The sequence below is a fragment of the Castor canadensis genome, chromosome 6 (assembly GCF_047511655.1).
Source record: "Castor canadensis chromosome 6, mCasCan1.hap1v2, whole genome shotgun sequence".
Classification (NCBI taxonomy): domain Eukaryota; kingdom Metazoa; phylum Chordata; class Mammalia; order Rodentia; family Castoridae; genus Castor; species Castor canadensis.
In genome coordinates, this window is record NC_133391.1 from 34,846,734 (window position 1) to 34,859,316 (window position 12,583).

General features: G+C 37.4%; 1 pseudogene; it reads right to left on the minus strand.

The window, feature by feature from the left end:
• Positions 1-3,225: 3,225 nt before the first annotated feature.
• On the minus strand, positions 3,226-3,613 carry LOC109697728 (HIG1 domain family member 1A, mitochondrial pseudogene; annotated as a pseudogene).
• Between the last annotated feature and the right edge of the window lie 8,970 nt (positions 3,614-12,583).

Genomic DNA, 12,583 nt, shown 5'->3' on the forward strand with positions numbered 1-12,583 from the left:
TAAAAAAAAGGAAGTAATCTTAAAATTATTTTTGCATAAAAACAATTTATAAAAAGCCCATTTGTTAATAGACCCATGTATTATATGAGAGAATTAAAACCCAGATTTTATTTATGACAGAATGAAATAGGCTAAGGTCATTTTTTTAACTACCCAAATTTTAAGATTTTTGCTGTAGGCTGTGCCTGCCCCCTCTTTTCTCCCCCTCTGGTCTGAGCCAGAGTGTTAATCCCTGAATGCCTGTAACCTAGTGAGATGTGATTAAAATAAGTTTGAAAACTGTTTTTCTTAAAAGTAGTGGTAGAACAGAGTAGCAATTTTTTTACATTGACTTTATAATAAGAATCATCCTCAAGATGTTTACACATTCATATGTAAAAAGCTTAAGCAGTTTATAACAGATCTTTACAATAAACACCCTGGTGTTCTGTTACCTTGAATATCATATTAACCTTATAACAGCAGTTTAAGAACCATTTTGAAGATGCTTATACACACACACACACACAAAAGTTTTATAAAGTAAGCATGCCAGAAAAAAATGTCAACTTAAGCACACATAAGATGAGCTGGAATTCCAGGTGTAAATTAAATTTTACCCAATGTTGTAAACAAATTGATGTACACAAAATTAGAGTGCACTCTCAGAAAAACCTATTTAAACCACAACCAGAAGGCTATCCAGTGGAATGGTGAATGATGCATCTGTTCTCTTGTGAGTCTCCCTCTTTGGAACTGAATTTTTGCTATCTATCCCTTAACCTCAGTTGTGGCTATTTACAGGGAAGAGCTCAAACTCCTCCATCCTGTACTGGAGGGTTTTTGCATTTAACCCAAAGTGTTTTCTTTTTACTTGTGTTGTTTCTCATCCCGGTCTATCTTATTGGTGAGAAAATCTGGTAGGTGCTCAACCTTGCCAATTCCCAGAGGTGTCTCACATATTTTTGTCTGGCTCCCTAAACCTGAGAGACCCAGTTTCACCCTAGACAAGGTTACTCAGAGTTCTCTGGGAGGTGATCGGTCTCCCCTTCTGCCTTCTAAAGGCAGGCCTATTATTTGAATCCAGGTTCTTACCAGTCCGACAGGTGGTGCTCTCCTCCCCTCCCTGGTTCCTGCACCTCATCAGTTCAATTGTGCATCCAAGGCCTTTACCCCACTCCCCGGGATGACAAGTCCCTCCTCTGGATCAAGCTGTCCATTTGTGCCTGGCAGGATCACTTCTCTTGGGGGTCTGGGGATGCACCTGGTGACAAGGGAGGTGACAAACCACCATCTCCACAATCCTGGACAAGCCCCCAAGAAATGTTGTAGGAATCTCAAGCCAAGATATGGGACACTGAGGCAGTTTAGCAGGAAGAAACATTTCATTGTGTCAGCACAGACTCAGCAGACTCGGGTCCAAAGGCTGAGCCCTGAGAACAAAGAGGTCTCACCTTGTGTACCCTTGCAAGCAAATGCAAGGTTTAACCCATATATATGGTTGTATGTGACTTTATTGGCTATTTTATTCTTCCAGTGCTATGTGACCTTTTTTATGTTTTAATTCTTTAAGTTTTATCTCTCTGTTATGCCATACCTTCCCCCATTACATTTTCAGAACACAGTAGTGTCTGTTTCTTTTCTGGTCTTCCTCCCTGCTACATAAGTACATCTTCAGCTGCCCTTCCCCACCCGCCAGAGAGTCAGGGATGGAGTTTGAAGCTGTTTTCTGCTTTTCTCAGTCACCTTTCTATTTCCCCATGTTTTTCAGTTTTCCTGCCTCCACTTTCATGATCCCCAATGTTCTTCCTCTGTCATGTAGTAAGATTTATTCTTTCCCACAATTTCATGTTACACACAGACAGAAAATACTGTCTGCAAGTTCCTGCCTCTCAGGAGCTAGGCTCCTAACCTCCTAGTTCACTGCAGGATTGTTCCCCACTGGTGTGGACTCTGGTCCTGCTCCCTGTTCAAAATGTGGCAACTTCCACATCTCCTACACTCCCACCAACTCATGACGAGCATGGTTCCCACATCTGTTACTCTGTGCCAGGTTCTGTGTTTTCTGTTACTGCCCACACCCACACCACTTATGCTTGCACCAAAATTTCCAACTGCTTTCCATTCAACTCTTGCTAAATGCACCTGAGGCTAAATGTACCTGAGGCTAGCAGAACTGTGCCAGCTATCAGAGCTCTGGTTGTCAACTCACAGGATTCTCTCTTGGGTCTCTTTCATGGCTTCTCCACTGATTCCCAGATACCTCGAGGATTGTGGCATCTCCATGCCAGCAGTTTCTCTCTGTGTAGCAACTCAACTCTGATGTGCAACATCAAAACCTCACAGAGAAGTTGGAGAGTGTTGCTGGCTTCTTGGGGTTGGGGGTGAGAGGAACCTAAGCATTTAATTTTTTTGTTACATTTCCTTTTCAGATAGCACATTATTAGATATAGAAATATAACTGATTTTTGTGTGTTGATTTTGTATCTTGCAACTTTATTGAATTTATGTATCAGTTCTAGAAGGAGTTTTTTTGGTGGAGTCTTTAGGACTTTCTACTGTAAGAGCATATAATCAACCCAGGTGCCAGTGGTTCATGCCTGTCATCATACCTACTCAGGAGGCAGAAATCAGGAAGATCCAGGTTTGAGTCCAGCCCAGGCAAATAGTTCGTAAGACCCTATCTCAAAAAAACCCATCACAAAAAAGGGCTGGAGGAGTGGCTCAAGATGTAGGCCCTGAATTCAAATTCCAGTTCACAGAAAAAACAAAGAGCATGTTATCAGCAAACAGACTATCTCACTTCTTCCTTTCCAATTAGGATGACTTTTCTTTCTTGCTCTTTCCTCACTGCTCTGTATCGGACTTCAGATAATATGTTGAAGAGAAATGGTGAGATTAAACATCCTTGCCTGGTCACCTGATCTTAAAGGAAAAGCTTTCAACTTTTTACCACTGAGAAGGATATTACCTTCAGGTTTGTCATGTATGTGATTATTATGTTGAGGTACCTTACCTTTATATCTAATTTCTTCAGAGTTTTTATCATGAAAAAACTCTTGTCAAATGCTTTTTTTGTATCTATCAAAATGGCCACATAATTTTTTTCTTTCATTTTGTTAAGGCAGTGTGTCACATTTATAATTTGCACATGTTCAACCATCCTAACATCCCAGGGATAAATCCCACTTGATCATGAATAATTTTTATGTGTCCTTGAATTCAATTTGCTAATATTTTTTATTGTCTGAATCCACTCAAGTTATTTATTTCTGACAAGAACACATAACCTCAATATGAGATGTCTAACTAAAGCAAGGACTTCCAACAAGACCAGGACAGCATTTCTTTTTCTAAGGTTTAGGTTTTGCCCAGAATTCCCAACACATGGAATAGCCCATATCAAGAGTCATTGCTCCCACAACGAAGTCTTGGGCCACCACATGCATGTAAATCAGGTCAATGAACATTTTTGTATTTCCTCTACTCTTCAATTTGTATAATCCATATGCAACAATTGCTGCAAAACCTGCCATTCCAATAGAGACAAATGTGCCTCTTTAGCTTTTCGGATAAACTTAGAACCTTGATCGTCATCATATGAAGAAAGAGAAACATCTGTGTTGGTTGACATTGTGACTTCTTAAAGAATCTTCCAAGGATAACAGGACACCTTATGACCCAACTAGCTTCTCAATTTGCTAATATTTTGAAGATTTTTGCATTTTTGATCATCAGGAATATTGGCCTATAATTTTCTTTTCTTGTAGTATCTTTATCTGGCTTTGGAATTGCCACAATGTTAACCTCATAAAACAAGTATGGAAGCATTCCTTCTACTTTGATTTTTTTAAAGAACTTGAGAATTGGTGTTAGTTCTTTAAATGTTTGGCAGAAACCAGCAGTGAAACTATCCAGTCTGGGAAGGGAGATGGTAGGAGACCTCTTATTACTGATTCAAAATCCTTACTGGATATTGGTCTGTTAAGATTTCTTATTTCTGCCGGGCTCCCGTGGTTCATGCCTGTAATCCTAGCTACTCAGGAGGCAGAGACCAGGAGGATCAAAGTTCAAAGCCAGCCTGGGCAAATAGTTCATGAGACCTATCTTGAGAAAAACCATCACAAAAAAGGCTTGGTGGAGTGGCTCAAGGTGTAGGCCTGAATTCAAGACCCAATGCAGAAAAAAAAAAAAAAAAAAGATTTCCTATTTCTGGGCTGGTGAAGTGGCTCAAGTGGAAGAGTACCTGCCTCGCAAGTGTGAACTCCCTGAGTTCAAACCCAGCACTGCCAAAAAAAAAAAAAAACCCAAAAAACAGGAAAAGAGAGATTTTTCTATTTCTTCATGATTCAATCCTGATAGGTTGTATGTGTCTAAGAATCTGTCATTTATTCTAGGTTTTCCAAATTGTTGATACATAATTTTCATAATAGTTTACCTTTTGCATTTTAGTAATATCAGTTGTAATGCCTCCTCTTTCATTTCTCATCTTATTTATTTGAGTAGTTTCTCTTTTTTCCTAATCTAGCTAAGGGTTTATTTTTTGTAGAAAATAACTCTTACTTTTTTGATTTTCCTTTTATTTTTCTAGTCTCTATTTCAACTACTTTTGTTATAATCTTTGTAACTTTCTTTATTCTGCTAACTTTGGGTTTTACTTAATATTTTTCTAGTTCCTTGAGGTGTAAGGATGATTATTTATTTTGGATTGTGTGCCTGTACATGTGTGCACTTGATTTTTTGTTCATATTGCTTATTTGGCAGTACTGTAGTTTGAACTTAGGGCCTTGCACTTGATAGAAAAACACTCTATCACTTGAGCCACACTGCCAGCCCAAAAGTGGGTTGGGCTAATAAGATTTAACACAGAAGACACGGATGTTGCTTTTTGTTTTTGTTTTTAACATAGAAGGCATTTTTTTGGTGGTACTGGGGTTTGAATTAGTACCACCAAAGGTCTCACACTTTCTAGGCAGGAGTTCTACTACTTGGATCATCCTCCCAGCTCTGTGTTCAATTGGGATTGAACCCAGGGTTTTGCACAAGCCAAGCACATACCCTGTCACTGAGCTACCCCTCAGTCTATCTTCTCTTTTGACATAAGCATTTATCATTATCATTCTCTCTCTTGTTTTCTCTTGCACTGCATCCCATAAGTCATGGCTTGTTATATCTCCATTTTCATTTATCTCAAGATATTTTTTAACTTCCTTTTTTACTTCTTCTGTGACTCATTGGTTGTTTAGGATCATATGGATTAATTTCCACATGCTAGTGCATTTTCCAAGATTTCTCCTGCTATTGATGATGGTTTCATACCATTGTGATCAAAAGTAATACGTGGTATTATCTTGGTCCTCTCAAATTTGTTAAGATTTATTTGTGGCCTATAATCATGGAGAATATTTCATGTGCACTTGAGAAGAATCCATGTTCAACTGCTATTGGATGGCATGTTCTGTATATATATCTATTAGGTCCATTTAGCTTAAGGTGTTATTTTTCCTTTACTTAACCAATAATCTTTTAAAGATATCTTTAAAAATTAAAATGTCTTGTGTATTTTTACACATATTTATCATTTCTAGTGTTCTGGATTCCCTTTAAATTTCCTGTAGATATTTAAATTTCTGGTTGGTATAAGTTTTCTTTCTGGCAGAACTTCTTTCTTTTAATATGTCTTTTGATGTTCTCCTTGCCATGAGTTGTCTTAGTTTTTCTTTATGTAAAGAAAAAACATAATTTGCTTTCATTTTTTTTCAAAGTATTTTTGTGTAACTATAACTTTTGGTTGATAGGATTTCCCACACCTTTCCCAGTACTTTGATAATTTTCCATGTCTCAGAAACATGAGAGTAGCAAACGATGAGGGAACTCTTAGCAATCTAACTTAACCGGAATTGACAGAGAGGGATTTGGATAAAAACCACAATCCTTTGACTTTCAAAACCTTAACTATCTCATCTAAGAAATGCAGGATAATAAAACTGACATTTGTAGGATCAAAGAAGGCATTATAAAATCCTGAGGATAATCTGCCAATGGTAGGCATTAACAAATAGTAGTTATTATTATGAAGATGACTTCCCATTAAAAATTCAGTGGCTTGGGCGTCACAGGGGCTACTCTGGTTGATAATCCCTGTCACTTTCTCTTCCTCTCTCTCTCTCTCTCTCTCTCTCTGTCTCTCTCTCCCCCGCCCCTCTCTAAAGTACGGGGTTTGAACTCAAGGCTTTATAGGCTAGGTAGGCACTCTACAGCTTGAGCCATACCTCCAGCCTACCTGTAATTCTCTTAAAGGTGAGCCCACCATGTGGGCTACAGAGTCTTGCTATGTAGCCTAGGTTGACCTCAAATTTGCAATCCTCCTGCCTTACCCCTCAAGTAGCTAGTATTGCTATGCCTTGCTTTCTACTCTGTTTTTAAAGACCTGTTAACATGATTTATGGTAAGCTGTCCATTAAGATTTTAAATGCTCAATAAACCTGCCAACCACCTTATAAACTACTCTTAATAAATTAATAATAGAAATAATTTTGATTGCATAATCACGTGTCCCCTGATCTTCATTGTAGAAAGTGATTATAGATATAGAACAGTGAACTGACTAAAGACAGAAAGAAAAGACAATGTAAAGTAACTTCTCCATTCACCATCTGAGCAATCAGCACTCATCTCAGCCTCAGTTTCCCCATCTATTGGACAACACGTAATAGGATGTTTCCTAAGCCTTTCACATCTGTGGTTGTTGCCAAATTGGACCCCTACTTATATAACTACTTACTAAATGTCTTCTTAAAATAAATCCAATCTAATATCTACTCCCCCCTAAAAAAAAATGTCTAATTTCTTCTGGCTTACACAGTTCCTGATGTGAAATATGTCATTGTATATATTTTTCCTGTGGCTACTTTCAAGATATTCTAGTTATCACTAATTTTTCATAGCTTGATAATAATGTACTTTTGTGTACTTTTTTCATGTTTCTTCCATTTGACATCATTGAACATCTTTGATCTGTGAGTAGTTTCCATTAAATTTGGGGAATTTTTGCTAACTGCTCTCTTTTGAAACCTTAAATACATAAGTAGATATATATGTTATGTTGATTGATATGTCACTACAGCTCTGATCATTTTTTTGATGGAGGTCTTTTTTCTCCATGTGTTTGAGATATTTTTTAATTTTATGTTTTCAAGTTAAATGATATTTCTTTCAGCAGTTTCTAATCTATTTTTCAACCCATTCAGTATATATTCATTTTATTATTTCAGATTTTATCATGTCTTTCCACAGGGAAAGAAAAAATGAATCTTAACCCACATTCAACCATACTCAAAAATTCAAAATAGATTAGATATTAGCATATAAAACTATAAGGCTAGAAGAAAACAGACCTACAATCCAAATGCCCATCAAAGGAATGAATAAATAAGGTGTGGAATATTCATCCAATATAATACTACCCAACTAATTTCACACAAGAGCAGTATTTCATAAATATTATGTTGTGAAGGAAATCAAACAGATTCAAAAGATACATAGCACATGATTCAACTTAATGAAATTCTAGGATAGGCAAAACTGATACATGGAGAAAAAAATCAGAGCAATAGTTGCCCATAGGGCTAAGAGAAATAAGTGGAAAGGGACATGATGAAACTTTCTTGGGTTATGAAAATCTTGTAAATCCTAATTATAGAGTGGTAACAGTTATGATGCATTTGATAAAACTCATTGAATTGCATACTTAAGAAGTATGTCTTTCATCACTTATGAATATTACACATCTACATGTATTAACATATCACATTACCCTATTAATATGTACAAAATATATGCTTTATGTATCAGTTAAAACTTTTCAAGTTAAAAAAAAAAAAAACTGAATTGTCCTCATTCTAGTCCCTCAGGCTATTGCTGTGAAGCAGATGGTCTAAACTATTGGTAAAATTGTAAATGGGTTATAACACCTGTCAAACCACATGGTTTTCCCCACAGGCTTCTATGCACATTAACAACTCGGGCAGTTATATACATCTGTTACAGATGTAGCGGCTAAATAGAAAGGAATCTATAGCATCTCATTCCTCACTCTAAGCCCTTCCCATACTATTTTCTCTACATGTCGCAGAATGTTCAAGGAGCGGCTGAGCAGGAATCCACAGACTGAATTGGTTGGAAACAACCACCTGATTACACTCCTGTTTATTGAGAGTGTCTCCTTCTGATGAGGTAGAAATTTCCTGCTTTAATTGTTGTTGGTATTATTAATTATTCATCCTGTTACTTTTATGAACTAATGCAATTTTTCCAATAATGAAATTATGAGAAATTTTATTGACTGCTATTCATTTGTTGATATTTTAATTCCAAAAATAAAATTAATTTTACCTCAACAACTAAAATGGAACTTTAAATGAATATTGAATTCTAATCAGTAGGATTGCTTTACACAGTGCTATGACTTATCACTTATATAACTACTTCCTATGCTTTCTTTTGTGTGAACAAATGTCAAGAGCGATTATATGAAGTCAGTGAGAAACTGGGTCACTCTTGGAAATATGCAGAGGCTTTCTAGCTCTGCTGAGGAACTAAGGCAAAGACACACAGGCAGCTGCAAACACAATTTGTAGCCAGGTTCCTCAATTCCATTCTCCACGAAAGAACCTATTGAAGAAATGCCACATTCTAGGGTAGGAAAGTTACATCTTTTTTATTTTTTAATTTTTATTGTACATATTTAAGGCATGCATGTTTTGATAAACATATACACAGTGATTATTATATCCAAAGAAATTAACATATCTGTCACTTCATGGACTAATCTTCCTTTCCATACTTTCTCTCCCTTTCTCTTTCCCCTTTTCTTTTTTTCATGGTAAGAGGACCTAAAATCTACTAGTACACAATCTTTGCATTATTCATTAGAATTCAGATTTACACATCCTATATAACTGCAACTTTGAACCCCTTGACCTATATCTTCTCATTTCCTCCACCTCCACCCCTGGTAACCACCTTTCTTCTCTTTGTATGTAATTCTTTAAGATCTCACATACAAATGAGATCATGTGGTATTTTTATTTCTGTGTCTGCTTTGTTTCATTTAGTATAACGTCCTGCAAGTTCATCCATGTTGAAAAATACAAGATAAGCATAGAAATCTAATGTGGCTAAAGGTAAAAAAAAAAAAAAAAAGAATTAAAAAAATGATGTAGCTATATCAAAAGGATAAAGGAACCACCATAAAGAGGCTCCCAGTGGTTATTCAACAGTGGCCCACACCCTCCAAAAGCAATTCGTCTGCCTCATCAGTGGGCTACATGTTCCTGTGACAGGAACCACACCCTCTCCTGAGAAGTCTGAATCTCTAACCTTGTGGTTGAGGAAGGGAGCATTTCCTTTAAGTTTTTAAGTTACTCCTTTAACAACTCTTCAGCTTTAGAGGTAACAGTGGATTCATATAGTTGCTACTTCTGTATAAGAATCCTTTTATCTCTTTTAGTAATTGATCATGTCTTTTAATACTAAAAAACATTTAAATTTTTCCTATTAAAAGGAAACAAAAAATGAACCCAAAATAAGAGTCATTCTACAAAATAAGTGGCCTGCACTTTTGAAAATTTCAAGGTCAAATAAGGTAAATAACTAATTGCAACCTGTGACTCTGGCTTGGTTCCTGTGGTTGGGGAATGTGGAATAATTACGAAAAGCATTTATCAGGACATTTGATGAAATTCTGAATACAGACTGTGGATGACATAGTGTTTTATCAATGTTATAACTCCTAACTTTGATAATCATGTTGTGTTAATGTAAGAGAATATTAATGGTTTAAGGAAATACACCCTGATATATTTAATAGCAATGGAGAACTTATTCTTAAATTGTTCAAAATAAACTAATGTAGAGGGGTGGGAAGAATAAAGTAGCTGGGATAAGATGAATCTAGGTATTTACAAGCATTCTTTGTACTACAATAATCCCACCTTATTTGTGGATTTATTACACATGGTTTTGACCAAGCATGGTAAATAAATAAATAAATAAATAAATAAAAAGAAAAAGAAATTTCAAAACCAAAAATTTAAAGACAGGCTGAGGGTGTGGCTCAAGTGATAGAGTACCTGCCTCGATAGTTTGAAGGCCTGAATTCAAACTTCAGTATGACAAAAAAAAAGGTGTTTGTTTTTTAACTTCTGCAAGCACATTACATAGCTCAATTGATGTAGAGAAACTCTCACTCAAGCCTAGAAGTTTAGAGGAAACTGGGTGGCACTACAGGAAAAAATGAATCAAGCATCTACAGTACAGTACTGAGCTCTATGCAACCTGAGCATCTGTATCTGTAGGTATTCCTCAATAGTAGTCTCCTTGGATATACTTGGAGATACCAAGGGTCTGCTATATTCTTTTCTTTTCATATATATTTAATTCTTGAAATATGTTAAATGTTATCATTTGGAAAAGCATCAGTAAAAATTCAAAATTAAAATCTGACTTAAGATGGCAAGTTGAATCATGCATGACAAACCCCAGAAAACACAAATAAATTCCAAAAGATATCTGAGCAGATAAGAAACTGTGAACAGGTCAGATGTGTTTGACAGAAAACCACAGCAAAAATCTGTTAACACAAAGCTCATGCCAACGACATCAAGAGGTTAAAAAACAACAACACTCGCAGCTCAGTCAACAACTTTAGCCATGGCAAGAACCTTGAGCTCTGCTCTCTGCGGCAGGAAAAGCACACAGAATGGGCACTGAGGCCCTAGACCCAGGGAAGTAACCAGGATTATTTTATCTTTGTTCTCTACTTCATCTTGAAAAGTTATAGTAGTGTTTGGCACATAGTAGTTGCTCAAGAAATACTTGATGGATGATTGATAAGAGCAAGTCAGTAGAAATAAACTAGCTGTCCAACATTATTGGCATTAGTTAAGTTGCAATCTGTAAAGCTAAATAGTATGCAACTATTGAAAAGTCTCTTTGTGGGTCTAGGGGTATAGTTCAGTTGAAGAGTGCTTGCCTACCATGTGACAGGCCCCCCACTTTGATCCTCAGCTCTGAAAACCAAAAATCGAAAAAAATATTTCCTTCATGAATTTTCCTTTTTTCACAAATGTAATATGTCAAATATTTCTCCGTATCATTAACTTTACAAGTAAACGTATTTCTTTAATTTTTTTTTCCCTGAGGAACCACCCAATATTCAGCCCACATGTGATTTCTAACTAGCCTGAACTGAAGGTACCAATCAATGAATTTATCTGAATAAGTGCCCATGCCTATGATCCTAGCACTCAGGAGACAAAGGCAGGAAGATTTCAAATTGGAAGTCATCCTGGGCTACATTAGCGAGACCTAATGTAGGTCTCAAAAAACGAAACAAAATAATAACAGTAACAGTAATAATAATTAATAAATAAATGTACAATGACATACGGTCAGAATAGTGGAGTGTTTGAGAGATGGGATTCTGGAGACTAATACTCCTAAATTTGAATATTAACTCCATAACTTAATAGCTGAGGGGCCTGGGGGCAAGTAACATTCTTAGATTCTATCTGCTTTAACTATTCAGCTGTAAAATTTGGTAGGATTAAGTCGATGACTACTCCTTTGAAAGCATTTACAAAAGTGCTGGGCAGCACAGAGCTATGCAATTATTAGCTTTCAGTATTTCTATTATTACTAGATTCAAAACACTGCACTAGGTCTAATGAGATTCGCGGATTTGATCCCTTTTCTAACCCCAGGAGTCAAAACAGAATGAAAGCAAAGACAACGCCAAGTTCAGCGAGCCGCGGTGCTCAGGGGAAGTGAGATCCGCCCTGGAGAGAGAATCCCCGAGCTCACAGCAACGGAGATCTGAGAACCAACGGGGCTTCGACGAGTGGCTCCTAAGACATAAGGCGTCCTCAAAGACCTCAGCAAAGACACAAATGCAAAAATTATCTCGCTTGCTCCCCTGAACACCAGAAATGCCAATGGGATGGAGGGAGCAGGGCAAGCAGAAGAAACCTCTGGTGAGCAGAAACGGTTGCAGAGTACGTTTCTCAAGCAAAGAAAGGTAATCATAAAGATAATAGTGACGAGAATAACACACCCCAAGATACTACATTGTAAGAAGGAAATAAAGAACCCCAAAGTGTCATTAAGAAAACCAGGACACCCACGATACTATCGCTTCACTATCCTATAGGTACAACCACAGACAAGTGTAGACTCTGAGCCTGCAGACGGCTAAATACTGTCTCCCGCAGGCGGCGAAAGACCAGAGCAGTGCCGGGAGACGAGCTAGGCTGCGAACTACAACTCCCAGCGAGGAACTAGCGAAAGGGCTGGCCGCTTTCCGTAGTTTCCGCTTCCGCCGTCTACCCTCACGTTCCCTTTTCAATTGGACCTATCAGAAGCGGACCTCGCGCGTGACCGCGCGTGACCCCGCGTGATTGGGACACATGAGCCAACAATCCCAGGAGGCGGGACTCTGGAACTCTTAGTAGAAAGGCGACCCGAAAAGAAGAAACTAAACTAGACAATCTCGGTAGTGATTGGAGTTAATGGGACAGGGGCGGAGTTAGTCGCCAGAGTTACT